Here is a 25,635-nt window from a genome sequence, read left to right on the forward strand (position 1 = left end):
CCATCCTTACAAACATGCATTAACAACATAGACAATGACAACAATAATGAACTAAGTGTTTATTGAAAAAAAAATAGAAAGCCAACAAATAAATAAACTTAAAATAAGCACAAAGATATTAAAAATAGAGAAACAGATAAATTCAAAATGAAAATATGCCAAACAATACTAAAAGTTGCTTCTTTTAAACACTAATGAAACTGATAAACCTTTAACTACTCTGATTAAAAAGGAGAAAATCAAATCAATAAAATAGCAAATGAGCAACATAACCAGAAGGAAAAAAACATATATTATGTATGGCATTAACAAAAAACAATATCACAAATCCATGACACATGCATTGTGACTGGATTTTTTATAAGAGAAAGGTGCATCCATGTGGGAAACTCCCTATACCAAAGAGCCCAATAGTGCAGGGAAAACCTTGGTATTTAAGTTATGAGGAAAAGGGAAAGGCATAGGGGAGGAGGAAAGGACCAATCACCTCCAAAGGGGAGGAGAAATCATGAATAAGTAAAACGAGAAAAGAAGCATTCCTTTTCCCTTGGGAACTGGTAGACCATGAACATATATGATGGTCTGCTTATCTACAAGGGTCCTAGCTACAGAACAGTTTCTCAGTCTGGTGCAGACTGACTAGAAACAGGGACACACAGGGATTCCAGCTTGGGGTGCAAACAACAAATAGTGTCAGCTAAGGGTTGCTCTGTCCTTGACATGTTCACGGCCTCTTGCATACTCTTGGGGTAGTGTTTCTGGAAAATATGGCAGTTCAATAAGACAAGTTCAGGGGAACCCTTAACATTCACCCCTCCCCTGCTGGTCAAAGCATATGCTGATGAACACAGAGAGTGCACGTGGCAAAACATTCCCATGGATATTACACAGGAAGGATCTCTGAAGGCAAGAGAAAGAAACATTTCACAAGGATAAAGGTCAACAGACAGAACGCTAACAAGAGATCTTGGATACTTTTACACCCAAAGACTGATACAGGATAGTTCCAATTACAAAGTGAAATCAGAACCAGAACCATAAGCAAAGTACAAGCCATAACAAGAGTGTTCAAAATCAGGGATTAATACAGATAAAAAAAATTATACAACATTAAGAAAGTCAGAGAACTTAGTATAAAAATAAAACAAAGAATAGAAGCTTAAAGGGGTACAATAATGGACATCGATATTAACAAAACACTAAATCCCCCTGCAATTTCGTTAACCCTTCCCAATATCCATTCAATCAACACATTTCATCTTGGATCTCAGACATCCCATGAAACATCTCTTCTTGGGACAGTCTGAAAAACGTTGTGGACTTCTTTTCTGCTTCTCAGTTACTCATAAAAACAACATATATTTCTGTTAAAATCATCTACAGAACAGATCTCAATACAAGATTTCCATAGTAGTCACCAGGTTTACTTCTCTAATGAGTACATGTGGTGGAAACCATCTAGATCCTGAGCTAATGTGGTTCTGAGCTAATCCATAACAGAAGAACATGAAATTAGGAGTGCATAGTTCACCTTTAACTTCAGAGAATTTAAGTTATAAATACCCCATGCTGTTTCTATCCTTATCTTAACTCTGTCCATGACATAAATGTTGCTAAAAAGCGAAATGGTGACTGTTATACTGATACATGTAAGACATTCAAATATAAACTAAATATTTTAAATACCACAGGCAGAACTCTCAAAACCTTCCACATTCCACATACACACACGTGTAATAGTTGTACTCAATTTTTTACTTTACAATTTTTATTTTAACTGCTAATTATTTTCAAATTCCAAATTTAAATACCATTTCATTTCATTTCATTTCATTCCAATTCAATTCAAGCATTCAATTCCTCCATTAGGAGGAACAGAGCCAGCAGAACACTATTTATTTACAAGATGATGACCTATGATACACAAATGAATTTTTATACAAGTTAGCAAGTTAACTTCAATTGTAGAATGATGGCAACTTTAAAGAATGCATATCAAATAAGTTATTTATAATAAAACAAGTTTCTACCACAAAAAACAACAGGTATCATTTCCACATTCAATAAGAATCTTAAATAAAATTTACTTTTCCATTGGTGTAAACACAAATTATTCCATAAGTTACTCTGCTCCAAGAGAAATAACTGTACTAAATTCATTTCTTCAAACCAAACTGAAGATGTTTCTTTTTTTGTTTTTGTTTTTGGTGAGGCAATTGGGGTTAAGTGACTTGCCCAAGGTCACACAGCTAGTAATTGTTAAGTGTCTGAGGCCGGATTTGAACTCAGGTCCTCCTAAATGCAGGGCCAGTGCTCTATCCACTGTGCTACCTAGCTGCCCCTGAAGATGTTTCTGATCACATTTTAATTGTTTTATAATAACAGCTTGGTCCCTTAAACTTTTCCGTCAACAACATAATTATATATAATTTTGAAACACTTAAGGACCTTATGGGATAATGATTTAACATTGTGTTTGTGTTTTTGCTTCACAGGCTTCTTTTGCCTTTACCTAATTATTCCCATATCATTCAGAAAAAAAGATCTATTTGAGGGATTTAAACTTACACATGACTATGTAAATATTAGTAGGGAGATGACAAGTCCAAATAGTTATGTGGGATATGGAATGACTACACATTTAGATTGAAAACATTAAGATCTTATATACTTGTATTGTGTTCCTATCTTCTACTGACCACTTTGACTACAGTAATTTGCTATAAAAGGAAAAACCAGAGACATGATCCTAACAGAATCAAAACTGGTCCTTAGGGGGCAGCTAGGTGGCACAGTGGATAGAGCACTGGCCTTGGATTCAGGAGGACCTGAGCTCAAATCCAGCCTCAGACACTTGACACTTACTAGCTGTATGACCCTAGGCAAGTCACTTAACCCTCATTGCCTGGCAAAAACAAACAAACAAACAAAAAAACAAAAAAACCAAAGGGGGAAAAAACTGGTCATTAATGACCACACACACACACACACACACACACACACACCAGGAAAAAGCATCCTTAGCATTGTTTGACTTCAGCCAAGAGTCAAAGTTGATACCCTATCATGCAGTAACAATTCCACCTCATAGCCAGACTCAGAAATGGCCAGGTGGGAAACAGTTCTGTTGAAAATTAAGTAATAGAATGGGGAAACTGAGCCAGAATGATTCTTTCTTAGACTATGCCAAGCTCGTCCTCTCAGCTTTTCCCCAGATATACGTTTCCACCTGTAACAGTTCAGGATCACATTCCCTCTAAATAGCTTTTGGCATTTCTCTGAAATGGTAGATTACTGACTTAATGATATTAGACAATAATACCTTAATTCAAAACTCGAAACAATATCAGTTATAAGCCCAAGGGCTTTCATTTCAAATGGCAAGTTTCACTAATCACAGCTTAGGGTTACTCTCATGGAGTTGGCATAAGCACTAAAAGTTTACCAGAACTCACATATGCATGAGAAATTTCCCTTAGCATTTTTCGTTTGTTTTTCTTTTCTTCTTCTCCTTGAGCTGAGACTCATCATGGTGTAAAGATCAAGCATTAGAAATCATTTCTATGTTATACACAAATTTGTAAATTCTCAGTAAGCCAATTTCATTGTTTAAGAACTCCATAGCCCATGACAAGCTCTTGTCCAGGGCTGATGACCTTGCCCACACAGATAGGTTCCAGGAACCTTGCAAGTTTACAAAATAAGGGGAAAAACAAGATTTTTTCTTTGTACTATTTTTCATGCAGTGATCAATGACAAATGTTTCTTTTAAAAATGCCTATGTAAATACTTGATAGGCTTTAACATTAGGACAATAATCCCCCAAAATTTAGTTGACAATTTTACAACTTTCATAAGTGATAGCTAAACCCTTTTATCTGTAACTTCCTCTTAACCACAGGCAAAAGATGAAAATTTCCAGTTTCCTAAATAAAACAAGTCTAGCAGGGTTGATAAAATAACATAACAGTTTTCAAACAATTTTATACCTTCTTTCATTGTTCAGCTCACACACTAACATACAAGTTATAAAAAGGTTTTCTTCTAACAACATAATTGATACATTAGGTTACCAATTTCACAATATAAGAAAATGTAGAACCATAATGATGGCATAAATAATAGTATGTATTGGGGACTTGAAACAATCCAATTAACAATTAGGTGACCTCCATTCAGTTGAATGAATTTCCAAATTACACAGAAAATAATTTTATCACCATTGACACTGTATGATGATCACATGTAAAACCTCCATATTCATCATGTATGAAACAATTACATCTACTTAAAGAAATAATAATAATGGTAAACATTCTTATTGTGCTTACCCTATGCCAGGAATTGTGTTAAGTGCTTTACAATCATATAATCCTTACAACAACCTTGGGAGGTGGGTACTATTATTCCCTTACAGATTATTAAACTGAGATGTGAAGTAACTTGCTTGAGGTTACCCAGTCAAAAAATTTCATATCCACGCATTTTCCCCCTTTGTCTTAATATCAAATAGTATAACAAATTCTGACATAACATAAACATCATATTAGGAGAGACACATTTCATTAAAATAAGATTAGAATTAATTCAATTACACCTGGATCTATTTGCCAAATGGTAATGAAGCTCAATCCCTAATTTTAATTATGTAGTATTATATCTTACATAAGGGCTATTTTTCCAAACATTTCATATTATGGGGTACTCTATTTCTAGCCAAGCCACTGCCAAAGACTGTAAAAGCAGTAGTCTGATATTAGGCTTTAATCTACCCCAATTATCACACTTAAGAGTACACTTAAATTTATTTCAAATCTGAGCTCTACAATCTCAGAAATAACCCATTGCTAATCAATTTACTCCTATCCCTTTATATCTATATCTATATATTTTTTTTGTGGGGCAATGAGGGTTAAGTGAGTTGCCCAGGGTCACACAGCAAGTAAGTGTCAAGTGTCTGAGGTTGGATTTGAACTCAGGTCCTCCTGAATCCAGGGCCAGTGCTTTATCCACTGTGCCACCTAGCTGCCCCCAATAGTCAAACTTTGTCAACATGCTTAAAGCTTCTGAAGCTAGCACAAGGTCAATATCCAGGGACAGGATTTGTCTCTGAACCTTCTTATCTAACCTTCCATATTTTCCCTCCAGCCTTTATTTCTCCTTCCAAATCTTCCAAACCAATTACTAAGACTATACAACTTTCCTTTACTCAGATCTTATATTTCAACCATATTCCAAACTATATTCATTCCACTGAATATTTTATAATTTTAGCACATATTGTTGTTAAACAAACCCAAAGCTTACTTTCCCAGCTGTATAGTTGTATAAGAGGTTAAAAAAACTAGGCCACAGTTCAAAAATGCACAGGAAGAGAAGAAAAACTAACTAAAAATCTACCGTAGCTAACAAGACACAGAGAGATAACTTTACCACAAAGTTTTTCCTTCTAAGTTCCATGAGAACAAGTATAGACTCTCAGAGACACATGGCCACAGACACAGGGAACACAAACAGATCAGTACAAAATGCTACTTCTTGCCTGCCTTGCTATGTATCTCCAGAGGGGCTATGCTTTATATCACACACAGATGAATGAGCCTAAGAAATCATTACTTTAAAATTGCACCTGTCTTACTTCTTGCATATTCTGACTTGCCACTTCCTTTATCAATTATAGTCCAAATAAGCTTGGCTTCCTCCTCTCCCTCTCCCCTGACCCCTGATGTGTGCAGTCAGAAAAGGTGTGTGTGTGTGTGGGGGGGCAGCGTGTGTGTGACACAGAGAGAAACTTTCTGTTCTTCATCCTATAATACAGAGGTAATTGCCATTCTGAGGTCTCTCTTAAGAGTGGTGAAAGTTCTTGTCTTTGTCTAGGCTATAAATCTACAGATTAAGTTTATATTGTACATCTGACTAGAATTCTGAATATTTTAACCTTCTTGCCAAGTTCTGTAACATTTAGCTCATGGTAGTCCTCTTGGTGGGAGGGAATAAAGCCAGCTTTGAACACTTTATTACCCGTGGGGAAAACACACACACACACACACACACACACACAGACAACAACAACAACAACAACAAACGCCCTAACACTTTATATTCTCAATTCATTCCCATTTTTCTATTATTATTTTTCAGTATGTTAATCAAGAATACTAGGGCTCACCTGAGCACTCTTTGCTGCACCTTGGCTGAACCACCCAGGTACAAGGCTTACCCCAACCCTCTTCAGCCAACCCTAGGAATACAATACCTGGAAACAGAGCCAGAGATGTCTTTGGTCAAGTCTTTGAACTAGAAACAACCAAAATCTGGAGTGGAGTAACCTAATCCTGTCCTACCTAGAATAACCATGATCATCATCCAGCCAAATTATCCAGATTAGATTTTCAAATCAACTTCATTTGGAATGGCCTTCAAAAAATAATAGGCCTTACCTATCACCCCTTAACCAAGGACAACTTGATTTCTCTTGTAACAGGGAACTCAACCAAAAAAGATATGAGAGATATGAATGGAAAAGAAAAAGAAACTCCCCAACCAGATATCTGATACAGGTGGGGCACAAAGGGGACCCATGCTGGTACCTAGCCCTGCACCTGAAGCCTCTGGGCAATATGAATCACTTTCTCTTATATCCCACCACTGCACCATTTACTGTTAACCATAAACAATATCACAAGTCCATGAGACATGCACTGCAACTGGATTTATTAGAAGAGAAAAGGCATGTGCATGAGGGAACTCCTTATACCAAGGAGCCCAAAAGTTCAGGGAAAGCCATGGTATTTAAATTACAGGGAAAAGGGGAAGTCATAGGGGAGGGGAAAAGCACCAATCACCTCCAAAGGGGAAGAGAAATCAAGAATAAGTAAGATGGCAAAAAGCAGCATTCTTTTCCCTTGGGAACTGCTAGACCAAGATGGTATGATGCTGATCTGCTTATCAACAAAGGTCTGAGCTGCAGAAACAGTTTCTCTCAGTCTGGTGCAGACTGACAGGTGCCTCTCTTGATTCCCAAGGACACACAGGGAGTCCAGCTTAGGATGCAAACAATAAATGATGTCAGCTGAGTGGGGCTTTATCCTTGACATATTCAGGGTTTCTTGCATTATCCAGGTCCTGTGTTCCTGGGAAACATGGTCAAACAGACAAGTTCAGGGGACCCCTAGCAGCAGTAGTTATATGCTACAAATGAGAACTCCTGGTCCTGTTGATTCACAGGAGATTTCTACCAAATTTTCAAAGAACAATCCATACTCACAAATCATTCTCAAAAATTGAGAAAAAACCAAAACAAAGCAGAGTCCCTCTTATGAGATATATATAGTCCTAATACCTCGACAAGGGAAAAGCAAGATACATATCCAACTATCATAGATATGCCAGGAGAAACCTCCCTTAGCTGTTTGATTACAGATAAAAATCACAGATGCTGTTTGGAACAGCCAATGAAAGAACAGAATTCCACATTATTCAAAAGGTATCATCACCAAGTCCAGAACCAATTAGGTGGAAAATATTCCTGTTCAAAAAGGAAATAATAGGGGGCAGCTAGGTGGTGCAGTGGATGAAGCACCAGCCCTGGATTCAGGAGGACCTGAGTTCAAATCCAACCTGAGACACTTAACACTTACTAGCTGTGTGACCCTGGGCAAGTCACTTAACCCTCACTGCCCTAAAAAACAAACAAAAACAATAAAAAGGAAATAATAGTGGGGAAATTAAGTCAAGAGGCTCTTGCCATTACCTTCCTAAAACTGTCTTTTCAAACTACCCAGTCTTCTATATTCATTGCTTAGGGTTTAGAGAAGGGGACAGTTGCCGTCAATAAATATGAATAAAACATTTATCTTCCTTATTTTTAAGTATCTATAAAGTCTATCCAAGAACATTTCTTCATCATTTTACTTTTCTAGTTTAATAATATACTAAAGTAGAAAGTAATGAAATGGGGGCAGCTAGATGGCGCAGTGGTTAAAGCACCGGCCCTGGATTCAGGAGTACCTGAGTTCAAATCCGGCCTCAGACACTTGACACTAGCTGTGTGACCCTGGGCAAGTCACTTAACTCCCATTGCCTAAAAAACAAAAACAAAAACAAACAAACAAAAAAAAGTAATGAAATTTTAAAAATACAAACACATTATTGAGTTTTATACATAAATTGAATAAACAAAACATAAAAACAATCACAATTATTATCCTGGATATCTTTAATTATTTTATAGTAACCCCTAGATTAAAAAATAAAATGCGTTGAAACAGGTGTCTGTTGATACTAATTAGACTGTTGAGTGTTTTGGAAGGGCTTTGCCCCTCTGTGAAATAATATCCCAAATTCCTTCTAGTCTCAGGGGATATTTTACAAAGCACTCAATGTCATACTAATTCCTGTGGTTTCTTCTTTCAGAGAGTTGAAAATGATTTATAATTCATACAAGGGTGGAAAACTCAAACAGTGAGATTTTTCAAGCAAACAAGGTAACTTTGACAAAAGAGAATATACACATTTAAATATTCAAAACAATTTTTAAATAAAAGTTTCTAATAAGAAACAGTTCAAAGTTATAAAATGGGAGTATTCAAATCAAAAGATGAGCTAACTTCAAACATACGTATTCCACTTAAGTTATTATATTTCAAACTGACAGCATGTATAATATGATGGTTTCCCCAAATCACAATATAAGTAACTATTTTTTTTTGGTGAGACAATTGGGGTTAAGTGACTTGCCTAGGGTCACACAGCTAGTAAGTGTCAAGTGTATTTGAACTCAGGCCCTCCTGACTCCAGGGCCAGTGCTCTATCCACCGCACCATCTAGCTGTCCCACAAGTAATTATAAGCATAATACTAAAATAAAACAATATCTGGATTTAAAACATAGACCCAAAATAAAATTTATTTCCAACCAAATGAATTTTTATCTGAATTACCTTACAAATAACTTCATTCATCTATCAATTCATACATTCCATTCTAGTTGCATTCAGAGACCAGTAAAGGGTAACAATAATCCAATTACATTTACGTGCTATTCAGTTGTTTCTCAGTTGTGTCCAAATCCTTGTGACCCTATTCAGAACTTTCTTGGGAAAGATAATGGAATGGTTTGCAATGTCCTTCTCCAGCTCACTTTGCAGATAAGGAAACTAAGGCAAATAGGATTAAGTTGGCCAAGATCACACAGCTAGTAGGTATCTGAGTTCAGATTTGAACTGAGGTCTTCCTAACTCCATCCTGGCACTCTATCTACTGCACATCTAGGAGGACAAAAGAATAACCTTTCAAGGTACAAATCAACCATACTCTGAATAATAATTTTCCCAATTCGCTCATCAAAACAGAGGAGAAGTTTTAAAAAATATATTTATTTTAACTTAAAGGTATTCAGTATGTCAGCCATCCCCAGAAATCTAAATATGATTTAATTTGGACAGGAAGTTTTCATTTATAGTTGTAAAGATTAAAAATGAGAGAAATAGTATCTGGGTGATTTAATCATCTTATTAATATGGTCACCAAGTTATTCATAAAATGAGGTCTATGGCCATCTCTCTCAGACCAAAGACCCCTTCCTCATGGTCCGGTCTGGTTCATATAATCTTTCCCACTGTCAGAGGTCCATCACACAGCAATCAAATATCATTGGTTAGCATCATTTGGAGGTGGGTTATATTAAAATGAAATTGGGGAATACATGACTCAAGTAAAGATGACATCAGGGAGAAATGTAGAGACTCTCACCCAGGCTGATGAAGGACAATGCTTTGCACCTAAAACTGGTTCATGCAAGCTAAATCTCATCAATAAAGTTCTTAGGATTATCTAGACAAAAGACTGTCTCCACAAAAGACTCCTTCAGTTAATGGTTTGGGTTGGGTTTCACCTAGATGAGATTTTTTTTTTTTTTTTTTTTTTGCGGGGCAATGAGAGCTAAGTGACTTACCCAGGGTCACACAGCTAGTAAGTGTCAAGTGTCTGAGGACGGATTTGAACTCAAGTCCTCCTGAATCCAGGGCCGGTGCTTTATCCACTGTGCCACCTAGCTGCCCCCCACCTAGATGAGATTTGATGAAATCTCTCAAGAAGACCTTGCCTTTGACTAGTGGTAGAAAGGGCTTGAGAAAGAAAGGAGCTCACTGGGATCCACCAAGATATTTATTATTAGTAATTATTTCTCACGTAGTTTTTATTATTGCAGTCTAAAATCACTTTTCCATAATACCAAATTTTAGTGTTGTTTTCTACCAAGATCTATTTTAAATACAGAGGATCAAATATCACAATTGCCCAAAGTGGAAAACAACAACACATCTCACTGTATTATAATTCTGTTTAGGATTAATACAATAAAATCAAGCTTGGAGTTATTGTTATAATGGAATCTTACAAAATTCTCAAATTTCACAAGGGTCATTCATTGCCAGAATGTTAAATTATAGAGCCCACTGACTTCAGTAAGTCTATTGCCAAAGGGGTAGCTAGGTAGCACAGTGGATAGAGTAGTTCCTGAAGTTGGGAGGACCTGAGTTCAAATCTCATCACAGAATTGTGACCCTGGGCAAGTCACCTAACCTCAGCTACCTTAAACATCTGGGGCCATCTCCAGTTGTCCTGATATCTATCTTGCCACTGGACCTAGATAACTCTGTAGGAGAGAGTGAGGTTGGTGACTCTGCACAGCCCTCCTTCACTTAAATCCAATTCTGTGCAAGTCATGACCATCAAACCAATGTCATGGTCCTCTTTGAGAATGAAGGGCAAACAACAGCAATTATTTCAAAGACACACTTGGCAGTCTTGCTTTTTCAACTCTTTCTTTTGGGGTAGATTCTAAGTTCTTCTGAAACATGGAAATTGAAAAAATAACCTCCGTTACATCATAAAGAAATCGTTAATGCATATTCCAAACATAAAGATTAGAATATGTTTCTAGATTTTCTTATAGTGTATAAATTGCTAAACAATGGTATCAGCTGTTATGTGAAACCTCTTACATGTGTGTGCCTTCTGGTAAAAAATTTATTTTTTATTGCAACTAGAATATATGAGCAGAATGAAAGTATGTAAGATTTTATTGTTTTCAGTCTAATTGTGTGATTATGTTTTAGGAAAAAAAGAGATTTCACATTTTAAAAGCATTTTATCTCATGAATGTTTGGTGACTATTCCTTTTCAACATCAGGACAAATACATATATATATTCCAGAATATAATGTGGACATATTCAATTAACACTTGTGTGATTTAGAAGGCCTGCTATCTTATTTGTAAGCTAATTTGTTGCAAAGACATTTTGATATTGATAACAATTGTGTCCAAAGTTACTCTAATATGTGAGATTTTATTAATTGATGAAAAAAGCTTTTCTGGGACCCTGAATATCTGAATATTTGAGAAAATTCTTATATTTGGTGTGTCCTTGTAACTCTCATGGTATTTTTCTATTATAAGAGTAGACAAAGTAGAAGTTTGTTATTGCAATATTGAATCAATTGGTCATTAAATTAATACTACAGTATCTAAATTACTGCACTAATTACTTTAGTAATTACTTTAGTCTGAATTTATTGGCATTAAACAATAGTTAAATTAGTGTCTGAATTTGATATGTACAAGATACACTAATGATCACTGGTAACTTATGAACTGTCTTATATCACCTTAATAGGAAATAGGAGTCTACCTACCTATTATTATTATTTGGAATTAGAACATGTGTAGGAACACATGTAGAGTAGTTGAGTCATCTGAAAGACTTAAAGGAATTCTGAGGGCAGTACCTTTTATGGTTGAGTGGGACATTTTCTAGTTTGTTCCCAGTATGCAATTTGGGATTTTTTATACTCATTTCAACCATTGCTTTTTATTGAGCATGCCAAGGCAGATTCGTGTAGTGCTAACTCAGGGATGAAAAACATAAATTTAACATGGGTACAAGCATAAGTTAATGTTTGCTACATAGGATATATGATCCTTGAGAAGTGAGTTTACTTTTAGTACTGATTATTGGAACTTGCTGTTTAAGATTAACTATTATTATTCTGAGTCTGACTCCAGTTATGACCATCAAGGACCCATGATGCCAGCAACCCTATGGTGTTTTTACATGTATGCACTGCAGGTGGAGTCCTCTTGGGAAAGGCTGGGAGACCGACTTTTTGGCAAAAGCTGAAGTAGATGTTTCCTGACTCAGTTTCCCCAAATATTACACATGGAATGTAAACTCTCCCACCTGCCTGATTTTAAGTCTGGCACACTATGTTGACTATCTGTAGAACTTCTGCCTGGAGTGAACATATGGACTTTGGGGAAATATTGTTCCCTGAGAGCATTGCCTCTCTTCTTTTATGGCAAATTCCTATAATCATGTCACTTGATTAGCATGAACACAATATTGTCTCTTCATCCCTAGGCTAATACTATAATATCTGGGTGAGATTTAGGTATAAGATTCAAACTATTTGGCTTAGAAATTCTAGTCCCTTTCAGATTCTAAACAACTAGAATGTATAAGCATTTAGCTTTGTCATCTGTCTGTTATTATTTATGCATTTAAAACTGAATCAGAGGGGCGGCTAGGTGGCGCAGTGGATAGAGCACTGGAGTCAGGAGTACCTGAGTTCAAATCCGGCCTCAGACACTTAACACTTACTAGCTGTGTGACCCTGGGCAAGTCACTTAACCCCAATTGCCTCACTAAAAAAAAAAAAAAAAAAAAAAAAAAAAACCAACTGAATCAGAAACATCACAAGTTTGTTTCAAGAAAAATAGAGGAGGGTAACTTAAAGGTATTCTGTAACCTAAGTTTTATGTGAGGATTAGAACTTAAACAATTGAGTAAGAATTTTTGAAGAAATAAGGTCAAATTGATACATATGTAATTTGGAAAGATTTAAGAGTTCTGATTTTTGTGGTATTTTGAAACATTTAAGGTAATGGTAACCCTTTGGCCTGTTGCTAATAATGTTTATTAAAGATGGAATTAGATAGGTCAGCTAGGTGGCACAGTAAATAAAGCACTGGCCCTAGATTCAGGAGGACCTGAGTTCAAATCCGGCCTCAGACACTTGATACTTACTAGCTGTGTGACTTTAGGTAAGTCACTGAACCCTCATTGCCCCCCACAAAAACCCCCAAACAAACAATATGGGGAGGCACTCATGTTATAATTTTTTTCAAGATTCAGATGAACTATGGGACCTTGATTTTGATATTCCTCTTATTGTTAGCAAGATCAGAACCATAATATTTGAGATAGTTTTTACTGAATGGAATAGTTATTGAGGGAGTACAATTTGAGAGACTGTACCAATTTGTATTAAGATCTGTATTGTTTTGAGATTTTAATAGGGGCATCTGAGGAGTCTCTACATGCAATTTGAAACCTGAGAAGCAAATCTACTGGAGAGGTGCCCTGGAGACAAGACATCTTCCAGACTGCCCCAAGAAAAGTAGTTCCAGAAACCGGACTGTTATATGGGACATCTGAGATCCACGATGAAATTGCTAACTGAAATGGACACTGGGAGTGTGTTACTGAAATTACAAAGAGACTTGATATTAGCTAATGCTGTTAACCAAGCTTAATGTTGTAGTCTTGGTAGTCATTGAGATTTGTTCCTTGTGTTATACCTGGGGGTTGTTACCAAAAAGGATAGAATCTTCCAAGAAGCAAAACCAGGTACAGGGTATTTCTAAACAACAGACTGTAATTAGCAAAATGGCTTGAGAAAACAGGATGATCCTTGTTAAAATGTTAGCAGAAAACTCAGGGGTTGATACTACCTGGATGGGATGGATGGAATCCTGGTTTAGGAAATGGAAAGGTTTTGCTGCCTCTATCCCCATCACTCTCGTCATAGTGGCAGGTGTTTTAACAGTGATAGGATACTGTATTATCCCCATCCTTCCAAGGCTAATTAAGAGGCAGAGGATGTATTCAATAAATGGAATGAGAGGAGCCCAATAGTCTAAAATAAAAGAGGAGGGATTGTGAGGAAATGGGGGGTTGTCTCCTCTCAATAAGGATTAATTCAAAAGCTAATTTAGAACCATCTGGGAAAGTGTATTCACTGATGAGGGCTAAATCAAGATAGAGATTTTTTCCCATGGGAAAAGTCAAGCAGAGGGGTGGGGATACTTGGTTCAAGACTAGCTAGTTTTCCCATGTAGATTGTAACCCTTGAAAAAGGGAGGGGCCATTTTGCATTAGGGATTAGGGGATAAAAGGGGGCCTGGGAGCCTTCATTTTTGGTCACCCACCAGCTGCACACTGGGTGGCCCATTCTCACAAGAATGACAATAAATGAGCCTTTGACACATCACCACCACTGAATTCCAGAAAATTATTGTAGGAGTTATTTTCCTCACAATTATTGATAAGAAAACTTTCAAAAAAACATTAGCAAGAAAGCTATAGTAATATTATACTTGGATCAGGCTGCATTTATGCCAGGAATGTAGGGCTATTTTAGGAAAACTATAAACATAATTGACCATATTTATAACAAAACTCACAAAATCATATGATTATTTCAATAGAAGTAGAAAAAGATTCTGATAAAACAACAATTCCTGTTTTTAAAAAAAATCAGAGAAATAATTGGAGATTTCCTTAAGTTGATGAGAATTATATGTAAAACTAATAGCAAACAATATCTTTAGTGGGGATGGATCAGCTAGGAAACTTTCCAGTATGATCAGAGGTGAAATAAGGATGTCCATTATTACCCTTGCTATTCTATATTTTACTACAAATTGAAGGTATGGAAATAAGAAAACACATTTTGAAGAAATAAGCAAAGGCAAAGAAAAAAACAATCACTTTACGTGGATGATATGATGCTTTATTTAAGAAATAAACTAAAAACTAATTAAAACAATGAACACTTTCAGCAACATAAGGTAAAATATAATAAACTCAGAAAAACATTCAGCATTTCTGCATAGTACCAATAATCCATCAGACAGGCTAGCTTGTTTTTTTTTTAAATTTTTTTTTTAAACGGGGCAATGGGGGTTAAGTGACTTGCCCAGGGTCACACAGCTAGTACGTGTCAAGTGTCTGAGGCTGGATTTGAACTCAGGTACTCCTGAATCCAGGGCCGGTGCTTTATCCACTGCGCCACCTAGCCACCCCTGGCAGGCTAGCTTTTTGAGGGAGGTCTAACAATCTTTTACTTTTTTTCAACTGTTCTATCCAAGAGGCTGAGGGTATTCTTAGAAGTTTACATATTTCTTAAAACAAATAGAGCACAGGATACAATTATTGAATTTCTACCAGGGTGCTACACTTAACCTGTCCACTAGGTACAAATATGATGCTATAATGTGTATAGCATCATGGGACGAATTTATTTTGTGGAACCCCCTACGGATTCTGAGGTGGAGGTGAGTGTCCTCTTCTGTCATTACAGAAATCTCAAGATTTTTCATCCTGGAACTGAATGGGGAATATCTTCTTTTTGTTAGCATTTTCCCCCTATCCATGTGGCAACATCATTCACTTTGTATAGCATTTTATTATTTTTTTTTATTTTTTGGTGAGGCAATTGGGGTTAAGTGACTTGCCCAGGGTCACACAGCTAGTAAGTGTCTGAGGCTGGATTTGAACTCATGTCCTACTGACTCCAGGGCAAGTGCTCTATTCACTGTGCCACCTGGCTGCCCCTGTATACCATTTTAAAAACAGGGCCTGAGGTGTCATCCATTATGGTTAAGAGAGCACTACAAAGTAAGGGAAGAGGTTGTGAGCAGGCAAGCTATACAGATGATTACAGAAAATAAAATGAAAAAAATTTGATTGCATAAAATTGAAAAAGCTTTTGCACAAACCAATCTTATGCAATTAAAATTAGAAGAGAAACAGGTTAATGGGGAAAAACTTGTAGCAAATTTCTCTATTAAAGGCTTTATATAATATATGTATATATATGTGTGTATACATAAACATATATGCATACAAATATATAGAAATATATTAATTAAATTTTATCAAACTAAGAGCCATTCACCAATAGATACATGGTCAAAGGTTATGAAGAGGTAGGCTTCAAAGGAAGAAATCCCAGCAAATAACAACCATATGTTAAAATGCTCCAAGTTACTAATAGGAAAATGCAAATTAAAGCAATGTTGAGTTTCTACTTCCCACCCATTAGACTGGCTGGCAATGATGAAAAATAACAACCCCCCCCCACACACCCACACACCCACACACACTTCCCAAGCTTTCTTCCCTGTGTTATCTTTCTCCATTAGATTGTAAATTCCTTGAGACAAGGACTGTCTTTCTTTTTTGGTATTTGTATCCCCAGTGCTTAGCACAGTGGCTGGCACATAATAGGTGCTTAATAAATGTTTACTCACAAATGTTGCAGAGGCTGCAGGAAAATAGGCACACTGAAAGCATTGCAAATAGAGATACAAATTAGTCCAGACCCACTAGGAAGTAATTTATAATTGTGCCCAAAAGTTCCTAAATTGTGGGCCAACTGCACCACCACTGGGCTATACCACATAGGGAGCAAAGAAAAAGGAAAAGGACCCATCCATACAAAAATATTTATAGGAGGGCTTTTTGAAATAGCCCCAAACTGGAAACTAAGAGGGTGTCCACCTCTGGTGAGGTAACTAAATAAACTGTGGTCTATGAATGTATTTGCAGGATAATATTTTATTGTGCTTTAAGAAATGGGCAGTTTCAGAGCAACCTGGGAAGAACTAAGATCTGAAGGAGATTTAAGTGAGCAGAACTAGAATAACGTACACAATGACAACATAATACTGGGAAGAGGGAAACTTAAAAAGCTTTTAAAACCCTAATTAATGCTGTCCAGTGGATCAGGCTACCCACCTCCTGCCAGAGAGGTGATGGACTGAATATCCAGAATGACAACTGCCCATTTGGACATGGCCAAGATGGGAATTGGTTTTGCTAGAATATACGTAATTATTGTGAGGGTTTTGTCATTTTTGTTACTGTTGTGTGGGGGGTACCATTGGTAGGAAATGATAATAACTGCTTGTAAAAATACATTTAAACAAACTTTAAAATAAGAGAATTCCTCTTCCAAATCATATTAAATTGGTTAGATGTCCTTTTTTGTGCCTAAGTATTTAATAGCTGCTGGCCTCACAAAGCTATACTAGGTCTGCATCCAGTCAAATGAGCCTAAAAGAAATGGGTTTTGCCCTCCTGAAAGGCTTCAGGACCTGATAAATGCAAAGACCAATTATGATCCTAGAAGACTGATGATGACTCATTGGACCCACATCTTGACCAGTGAGGGAATCTAGATGCAGAATAAAACACATTTTCAGACACAGCCAAAGTGGGGATTTCTTTTGCTTGACTATGCATATTTCTTACAAAAGGCTGTGGTTTTTTTTTTCTTTCTTACTTTTTTTTTTTTAAATGAGGTGGTGTGTGGGAGGTAGAGAAGACAGAGATGGGGGAAATGGAAAGACAAAAACAGCAACAAAAAAGACTGTCATTAAGGCACTTTACAAAACAAAAACAAACAAACATAACGCAAGCCAGTTAACAGAAGAGAAGGAAGGCCAGAAAGAAGCACTGACATATTTGAAAAATACAGATTGCATTTGTTATATATTTTTTAAATAAATTAAGCTATAGATGGCAAAGATCAACAGGTGCACGGACAATCTCTTTTTTTCCTGTTGTATGAAGTATATGGAAATGTCTATTTTGATTGGCGTTTGTTGAGTCAGGATAAAGAATGAATAATAATGAATGCCTAATAATGCATGAAGGAACGAAAGAATGAATGAAAAGGTACAAAAATGAGGTATTTAGCAGACTGGCTCTTCTTTCCCCCCTCCCCCATCATCCCCACCTTCTGGGCAGGGCTCCATAGAGGGGCGGTGGGGGTGGCGGGAGGGGGGATAGGGTGGCGGGGTCGGTATGGTGGAGGGGCCGGGGGCGGTGGGGAGGGGAGTCCGCCGTAGGTGAGGAGGGGTCACCGGAAATGTTCCCAGAGAACTTCCATCCCTCCGGACAGATAGCGGCCTGGGTACATCTAGCTGCGGATCCGTGGGTGAAGTCTAAAAGGACTGGGGCCCGGGGGAGTGGGCGGGGTGGGGGGCGCGGCCACCTACCCGCCCCTAGGGGGTCTGGGGAGGGAAGAGTGGGAGTACAAGGGACGCCCCGGGGGTCCTTACTTACCTCCCCCACACAGGGGGCTCCCGCGGAGTATCGAGCGGGCCGGGGGTCCGGGATGTGGGTGGGATGGCGCTGGAGCAGGTGCTGCGGCCAGCTGCTCTTTGCAGAATGCGCAACACCCCAGCCCAGGTGAAAACCGCAGAAAGGAGGAGACAGTGACGTCACAATCGGAGGCGGGGTTTGACTCAGCCAATGGGAACGCAGGCCGGGAGGGGTGGAGGAGTGGGGGGAAGAGTGCCGCCCCCATAGAACAAGGCAGTAAGGCAGTCAGTCAACATTTGGTAAGCTCCTACTAAGTGTCCTCCTACATCTAGCCAGGGATGGAAATCAGAGAAGACCAAATCAGAAAAAGAGATCATCTCATCCAATAAACTGGACCCAACATCCTCAAACTGTCAGGATTGAGACAAAGCATCTTTGTACAATTCATCTTTCCAAGTACATTCATGAATAGAATAGAAAATGCAAAGACCAAAAGAAAAAAAAAACTTGGAAAGCAAACAAATAGAAAACAAAACTGCACATAAAGAAAAATTCTGAAAACAGGAGATAAATTAAATTTGGGCATAAAACGAATCAAATAAACAGCTAATTGATTGTTTTTAATAAAGGACAACCACATTACCAGGATTTTTTTTAATGGAAAAAAATGATGGTCAGTCAGATAACATTTGACGAGTGTCTACGATGGTCCAAGTACTGTGCTAAGCACTGGGGAAAAGAGGCTAAAGAGAGTCCCTGCCCCCAAGGAGCTCACAATCTAAGGTGGGGAGACAGCAAGCAAACAAATGTGTAAAAAGAAGCTACATCCAGGATAAATAGGGAATAATTAACAGAGATGGAGTGTCTTGTTGCTTCAACAGCCAGGAGGCCAGTATCACTGGACTTAAGAGTATATGGAGGGGCAGCTAAGTGGCCCAGTGGATAAAGCACTGGCCCAGGAGGACCTGAGTTCAAGTCCGACCTCAGACACTTGACACTTTACTAGCTGTGTGACCCTGGGCAAATCACTTAACCCCCATCGCCCCGCAAAAAAAAAAAAAAAAAAGAGAGAGAGAGAGAGTATATGGAAGGGAATAAGGTGGAAGAAGACTGGGAAGGTGGAAGGGGGTTAGGTTAGAAAGGGCAGTGAATGCCAAACAAAGGATTTTGCATTTAATCCTGGAGGCAATAGGGAGGCATTGGAGTTTAAGGGGTGGGGGTGGGGGGGCGGCGGAAGGCAGGGTGGACTATAAGTCAGACCTGTGCTTTAAAATAATCACTTTGGTAGCTGAATAGAGGATTAACTGAGGGGGGGGGGGTACACCTGAGGCAGATGAAATAAAGAAAAGTATTAATAGAAATTATTTTGCCCAATTTAATGTGAACAAAACGTATAAATGGATGAATATTTACAAAAACATAAAGTAACTAGATTAACATACCCATATATATATGCAAACATGACATAAATGATATGGGGGGAAATGGGGCACAGGTTGGTTAGGGGTTGGGGTTCTTAGGAATTCCTCTTTAAAGAATTACACCCTCTTGCACACAAAAGTAGTTAGAATAAGGTGGTAGTTTATTTAGGAGCAAGGGAAGGGAAGGGTGGGGTGGGGGGAGGGAAACCATGAAAGAAATCCTTGGACTTCTCATGGGGAGACAGGCCCAAAGCACATGGCTCAGAGGTACCAAATCTCCTCGAACAGGAGACTGGAAAGTACTTTTATAGAGGCCTAATGGGGGTGGACCATCTGCCTGTGGAGTGAGGGTGGACCATCCCCCACTGGTGGTAGCTGGGGGAATTGGGTGAGGAGTGGAGGACCATCTCCCACTGGCAGTGACTAGAGGAATTGGGTGAGGGGTGGCTACAGATCCCTCTTCAGAACGCAAAGGCCGAAGTCACACTCAAATTTATCTCCCCAGGGTAAGGGAGACCAGAATGAAGGGTAGGAATCTGCAGCTAGCTCAGTCCAATTTGGTTCAGCTTATCTCTCTAGGCGTTATCTATCCTCTGGTTTAGTTTCTCAAGGAGAAGTTTCCTTGATGTGCCCCAGAGAATTTCTGGGGTGCTCTGCACCCCATGACATAAATTTATAAGAACAAGAGCCCTCCCTCAATAGATAAGTGGTCAAAGAAAATGAACAGGAAGTTCTCAAAAGGAAAAGAATGCAAACTATTGATAACCATATGAAAACATACTCCAAATCACTAATAATGAAAGGTATGCAAATTAAAAATTTCTCTGAGTTTTGGACTCATAACCAGAAGATTGGCAAATAGGACAAAAAAAGAGAAATAACAATTATTTAAGGGGTTACGGAAAGGACAGGAACCCTTGGTGGAAATAAGAATTGGTCCAACCTTTCTGGAAAGCACTTTAAAACAATACCCCAAAAGTCATTAAATTGTGTATATTTTTTGACCCAATAATACAATTACTAGGTAAATACTCCAAAGAGAGCAAAGACAGAAGAAAAAGACTCATTTGTACCTTTTGTTGTAGTAAGATCCTGGAAACAAAGTGGGTACACATTTGGAAAATGCCTAATATATTATGGGATATGACTAGAATGGAATGTTATGGTGGTATAAGAAATGAAAGACATCCATCAGAGACTGAAGTGAACAGATTCAGATAAAAGTGAGCAGGACCAGGAGAACAAATTATATAGTACAACATTTGAGAGAAAAATAACTTGGACTTAAAATTTAAAAAAACAACACAATACATGGAGACAAGTGAGACATGAGCAAGAGGTGCCTCTGCAGGTTCACAATTGACAGCTGCTTTCTCCCTTGCTTCCCTGCCTTCCCTATTCTGACTATAACCTCAATCACAAAGCCTCAGACACTCCATCTTTTTTTAAACCTTGTATGAAGACATCAGACTAGGCCAAGCCATCCCAGCACCGAGAGCAAGCCCAGAGCAGTGCCCCAGAGCCCTCAGAGCAGAAAGCCAGTGATCAGGCCCCTGGCCCCCAGCACAAGAAGCTTGCAACAGTGGGCCCTGTGCTGCAGGAGCAGATATCAACTTTAAAAGTCACAAAATAGTCTAAAATATGAGTAAGAAACAGAAAAGAACTTTTACCATAGAGAGCTTCTATGGTGACAGGGAAAACCAAAACACAAACTTCGATGAGGACAACATTGTTGAAATACCTACATGAGAAGCCTCAAAGGGGAAGATGAATTGCTGTCAAGAATAAAGCTTGACTGAGGCTATGTGGGTAGACCCTGATTTCTCCAACCCCTTGGTGATATAGGAGATGGTCTTCATGAGGAACTATGTCCAAATAAATACTAGAGAGGCAATATGGCAGAGTGAATAGAAAGTTAGCCTCAGAGATAGGAAGAACTGTTTTCAAGTCTCACTTTAGACACTTTCTGGCTGTATGACACACTTAAGCTCTCCCCACCCTAGGAAAAATGGATCTTCACTGTTATAAGGAGTGTGGTGTTGCTATAATGGTGTTCATGTTTGCTGATGGTTAAGTTCACAGAAAAAAGAAAATATAGAAGAAACTGCATCTCCTGGGACCATGAAAAATTCCCATTATCTAATCATTACTGTGTCCTCACTTTTTTTTATGGGAAAACACTTTTTTTTCTTCCTTCCTTCATTCTCCATATCATTTCCTAAAGTGTATGTTCTAAGTCTTGGGCATCTCATTTTCTCTTTCTTCCTAAACTGTCTCCATTTGGCTTCATAATGCAGATGTCATTGAGATTTATTGGGATGGATCTTAGGGCCAGGAGGGTATTATGCCTTTTTTCAAGAGGCACATAAAGCTTTCTGGGCCATTCAACCAACAGAATTTCAGACTAAATATTTTCCCTAGACCCTATTAACTCCCCAAACCTCCAGAAAAGGGGAATATTGCACAAGGTGTAGAGCAATTATACTCAAATCCAAAGACTTAAACGAGAATCTCAACGAGGCAAAATTTGGCTGAATTAAAACTGGAAGAGCACAGTAATCATTAAAGCACTTACTCAGAACCCCTCCTTTACCAATGTCTCCTTTTCCAGCAGGGAGTCACCTACTGATGGTTCCATTTGTGCACAGTATTCCCTTGGGATTTCCTTCCTGCTTCAGAGATTTTGCCAACACATTGTCCCAACTCCCGTCTCTTATGTCTCTGCAACAAGGAAACAACACTGATGTCTGCTCTATTGTATCAGAAAGAGAAGGATTGAAAATATGCTATTTTCTCCCTAGGATTGGCACTTAGGGACCCTCAAGATTGTAGAGACTGTTTGGGAGATCCTCCTTCTAGCCAGTACTAGGTGCTAATTCACCTCAAACACAGAAGGAAAGGAGACCCAATGAAAGAAAGGCATGGGAAATGTTTGCTGACTCCAAATCCAAAATGAAATGCCTTTTTATTGCATCACAGTGAATGAGTAGAATTTATAGGTCAGTGAGGATAGGAGAGAGGGTACTTTCTGTGTCTCTGAAATCACATTTCATAGGCAAATAACTTTTCTGCCTACGTGAAAGGTCAGCACTATAGAGAAGGTTCACCGTTTAGATGTCAGGATCCTTCCATTAGCAAAGCATTTCATTTCTCAAGAAATGTGGAGTTTATGATTCAATCATTCTGGAGAGCAATGATGCCCAAAAGGCAATCAAACTATGCATACCCTTTGATCGAGCAGTACCACTACTAGTTCTATATCTCAAAGAGATCATACAAAGGAGAAAAGTAAACCCGTGTACAAAATATTTAGAGTAGTTTTTTTGTGGTGACAACGAATTAGAAATCAAGGTAAAACTTATCAACTTGGGAATGGTTGAACAAGTTGTGGTATATGAATGCAAAGGAATAAATGTGCTAAAAGAAATGGTGAGGAAGTAGACTAACGCTGAGTAAAGTGAACAGAACCAGGAGAACATTGTACAGTAACAGCAACATTGTTCAATAATCAACTATGATAGACTTAGCTCTTCTCAGTAATACAATGATCAAAGACAATGCCAAAAGACTTATGATGGAAAATGCTATCCACATCCAGAGAAAGAACTGATGATTCTAAAGTTCATAGAAAAAGAAAATATAGAAGAAATCACAGATTTCTGAATGCAGATCAAAGCACACTAATTTCTCTTATTTTGTTTTTGTGGTTTTTTTGTGTTTTTCCCTTTTGTTCTGTTTCTTCTCTTACAACATGACTAATGTGGAAGTATGTTTAATACAATTGTACATATATAACTGTCATGGGAGGATTGTGGGCCCTGGTCACCCCAACAATTCTCTGGGGGGTTCAAGGAACTTTTCCTTGAAACCTCATGGGTTTTCCCTTTGTATGGGACAATTATGGATTTGAGTCAGATTAAACTCTGAGGATGGAGTCTGAAAGATATCTAGCCCCCCCCCCCCCCCCCCCCCCCCCCCCCCCCCGCCAATAGCTAGCCTCTCACTTTGCCTGAAAGTTAATTGCTTGTCAAATTCTCACTGTCTCCTTTAAGTTTTATTGTTGAGATAATGGACTTGGGACAGTTGTGTAAACTTTGGGGATGGGGTCTGGGAGATATCCAGTCCCCCAGTAAGTTTTATTACTTGTCACAGTTCTACCAATTAGCACTATTTACTTTACTTCTGCTTAGTTCCCACATGCCAGCTACACCTTAGTTTATGGCCTGTAATAAAAAACTCCCCTCTCACATGTCAGAATCCCAGTCCCTGTCATGGCAGATAAGGGAGTGATTTCTGCCTCCCTCTTTCTTTGACATTCCTCAGACTTGTACCCCTTCCCCTTCTCCCCTTTGTTCTTGGACATGTCTCCATAAATGGATCACAAGCTGGGTACGCATCTTGGGTGAGACAGGATTGGATGTTAGATTGTGAGCTCATCCACCCTAGGTGTATGTGGGGACAGTCCTTTTCAAGATTACTATAAAAACCTAGAGGATTGGGCATATCTTTGCAAGACTTCAATGTGTAATTGGGTTTTGCCCGTCCTCATGAGGATGTAATAAATCTGTCTCTGCTTGACTTGGTGGTCTCCTCGAGTTATTTGTATAAACTGAGGCAGTTTGTCCCAAACAGATGGGGGCGCGTCCAGGACCTTTTTTGAGGATCTTTGTAGACTCTCAGGAGCCTGTCCTTCCGAACAAGGACGTCCCTGCTGAGTTCAGCAGGTTCAGGGGTCTGGCTCTTGGTGAGGCTTCTCAGCATCCATGCCCGGAGAAAGAGAGAGAGACTTAAAAGCCAACCAGACACAGAAGTGCCAGCTGAAGTAAGAAGGAGTATCCGGATTGATTTGTGACGTGTACACAGACCCAGGTTGGTGAGTAAACTGGGTGATCATTCAGGGGGATTTCTGGAAAGAAATCGGGGAACCCCTGGTTATAATCATCCTAAGGGCTGTTGAGTTTTGCAGGGTTGACCAGGTCACTAGGACTGAATAGACACCCTGCTACAAGATACAGAATCACCTTAGGGTGCCTCCTGGGCCTATTGAGTCTTGCGGGGTTGAAAAGGATCTGGGGATGCCTAACCAAAATAGACACCCCGAACAAAATATAGGAACTCCCCTAGGGGGGGAATTAGGTTTACCTGTTGTGTTTGTGGGTCTGGATTAGACCTCACAAGCAAAAAAAACAGGAGCCCGGTGAGTTCAGTCAAGGGGCCAGACCTGGCTGAGACCTTGAGCAAAAGACGGGCAGAACATCTAGAGTAGGGCAACGTTTTAATAATTGGCAGGAGTCCCAAGTGAAATTAAATAAAAGTAGAAATATTTTCAAAAGAAAACAAAACTGTATTGACAAAAGAAGAAGAAAGGGAAATTAGTTTGGGTTAGAGAAGGGACTGAGAGATTGTGGAAGGAGAAGTTGTAGAATTATAAATTACTCAGAATTTGAATTGGGCCATTGGAATGTGGATTTGCTGCAGCCTCAGGTAAACAAAGGAAAAAGTGAATGTGATAAATTTGCTCTTAGAAATACCTGAAATTTGTAATAGGCAGATTAAAATACCCTGGGTCTATCTTTAAATGGGGTCCTTTAGTGAATTATTGGTTAAGCTGCCACTTTGCTAGTTTTAGATGGTTTAAGTATGTTGGGAAGGTACGAGGAAGTATGATTAAGTGAGAAGGAGGAATGAATGGTTAGGAAGCTGTTTGCTAGCCTACATGGTCTGCCCTGTCTGCATTGACAGTGTGACCAGGGGTATGAGAGTGAATAGTTGGGATTTTTGAGAGAGAGAAAGAAGGAAAGTAGAAGGAAAGAGAGAGAGAGAAGAAAGAAAAGAAAGCCCCCCCTTCCCCCCCCCCCCGCCTTTTCTGCTGTGGGGGATGAGAGAGCAAACGCCTAGTGTATATCTGTCTTGAGATCTTCTTGTAGTGGAGTAGCTTAAAATCAGGAGTTATTTGTCATGTGTAAAAGTTTCAAGGAAAAATACTTTGAGTGTGTGGTCTCTAATCATTGAACCACACTGCCTAAGTTCAGTTTTT

The 25,635-nt window shown here is 38.6% G+C and overlaps 1 protein-coding gene across 3 annotated transcripts in view; it reads right to left on the reverse strand.

Moving 5' to 3' along the window:
• Nucleotides 1-18,346, reverse strand: part of LOC122733487 (E3 ubiquitin-protein ligase DTX3L-like) — a 33,966-nt gene extending 15,620 nt beyond the window's left edge. The window contains exons 1-2 of one of the 3 annotated variants that reach the window (XR_006353882.1): nucleotides 18,199-18,318; nucleotides 8,011-8,083 (exon numbers count right to left, since the gene is read on the reverse strand). The gene's annotated coding sequence lies outside the window, so the exon portion shown is untranslated. Of the gene's footprint in view, nucleotides 1-8,010; nucleotides 8,084-18,198 lie in introns of all 3 variants that reach the window. The other 2 variants (XR_006353883.1, XM_043973932.1) reach the window with 2 other exon arrangements.
• Nucleotides 18,347-25,635: the final 7,289 nt, after the last annotated feature.

Source organism: Dromiciops gliroides, chromosome X (genome assembly GCF_019393635.1).
Source record: "Dromiciops gliroides isolate mDroGli1 chromosome X, mDroGli1.pri, whole genome shotgun sequence".
NCBI classification, from domain to species: domain Eukaryota; kingdom Metazoa; phylum Chordata; class Mammalia; order Microbiotheria; family Microbiotheriidae; genus Dromiciops; species Dromiciops gliroides.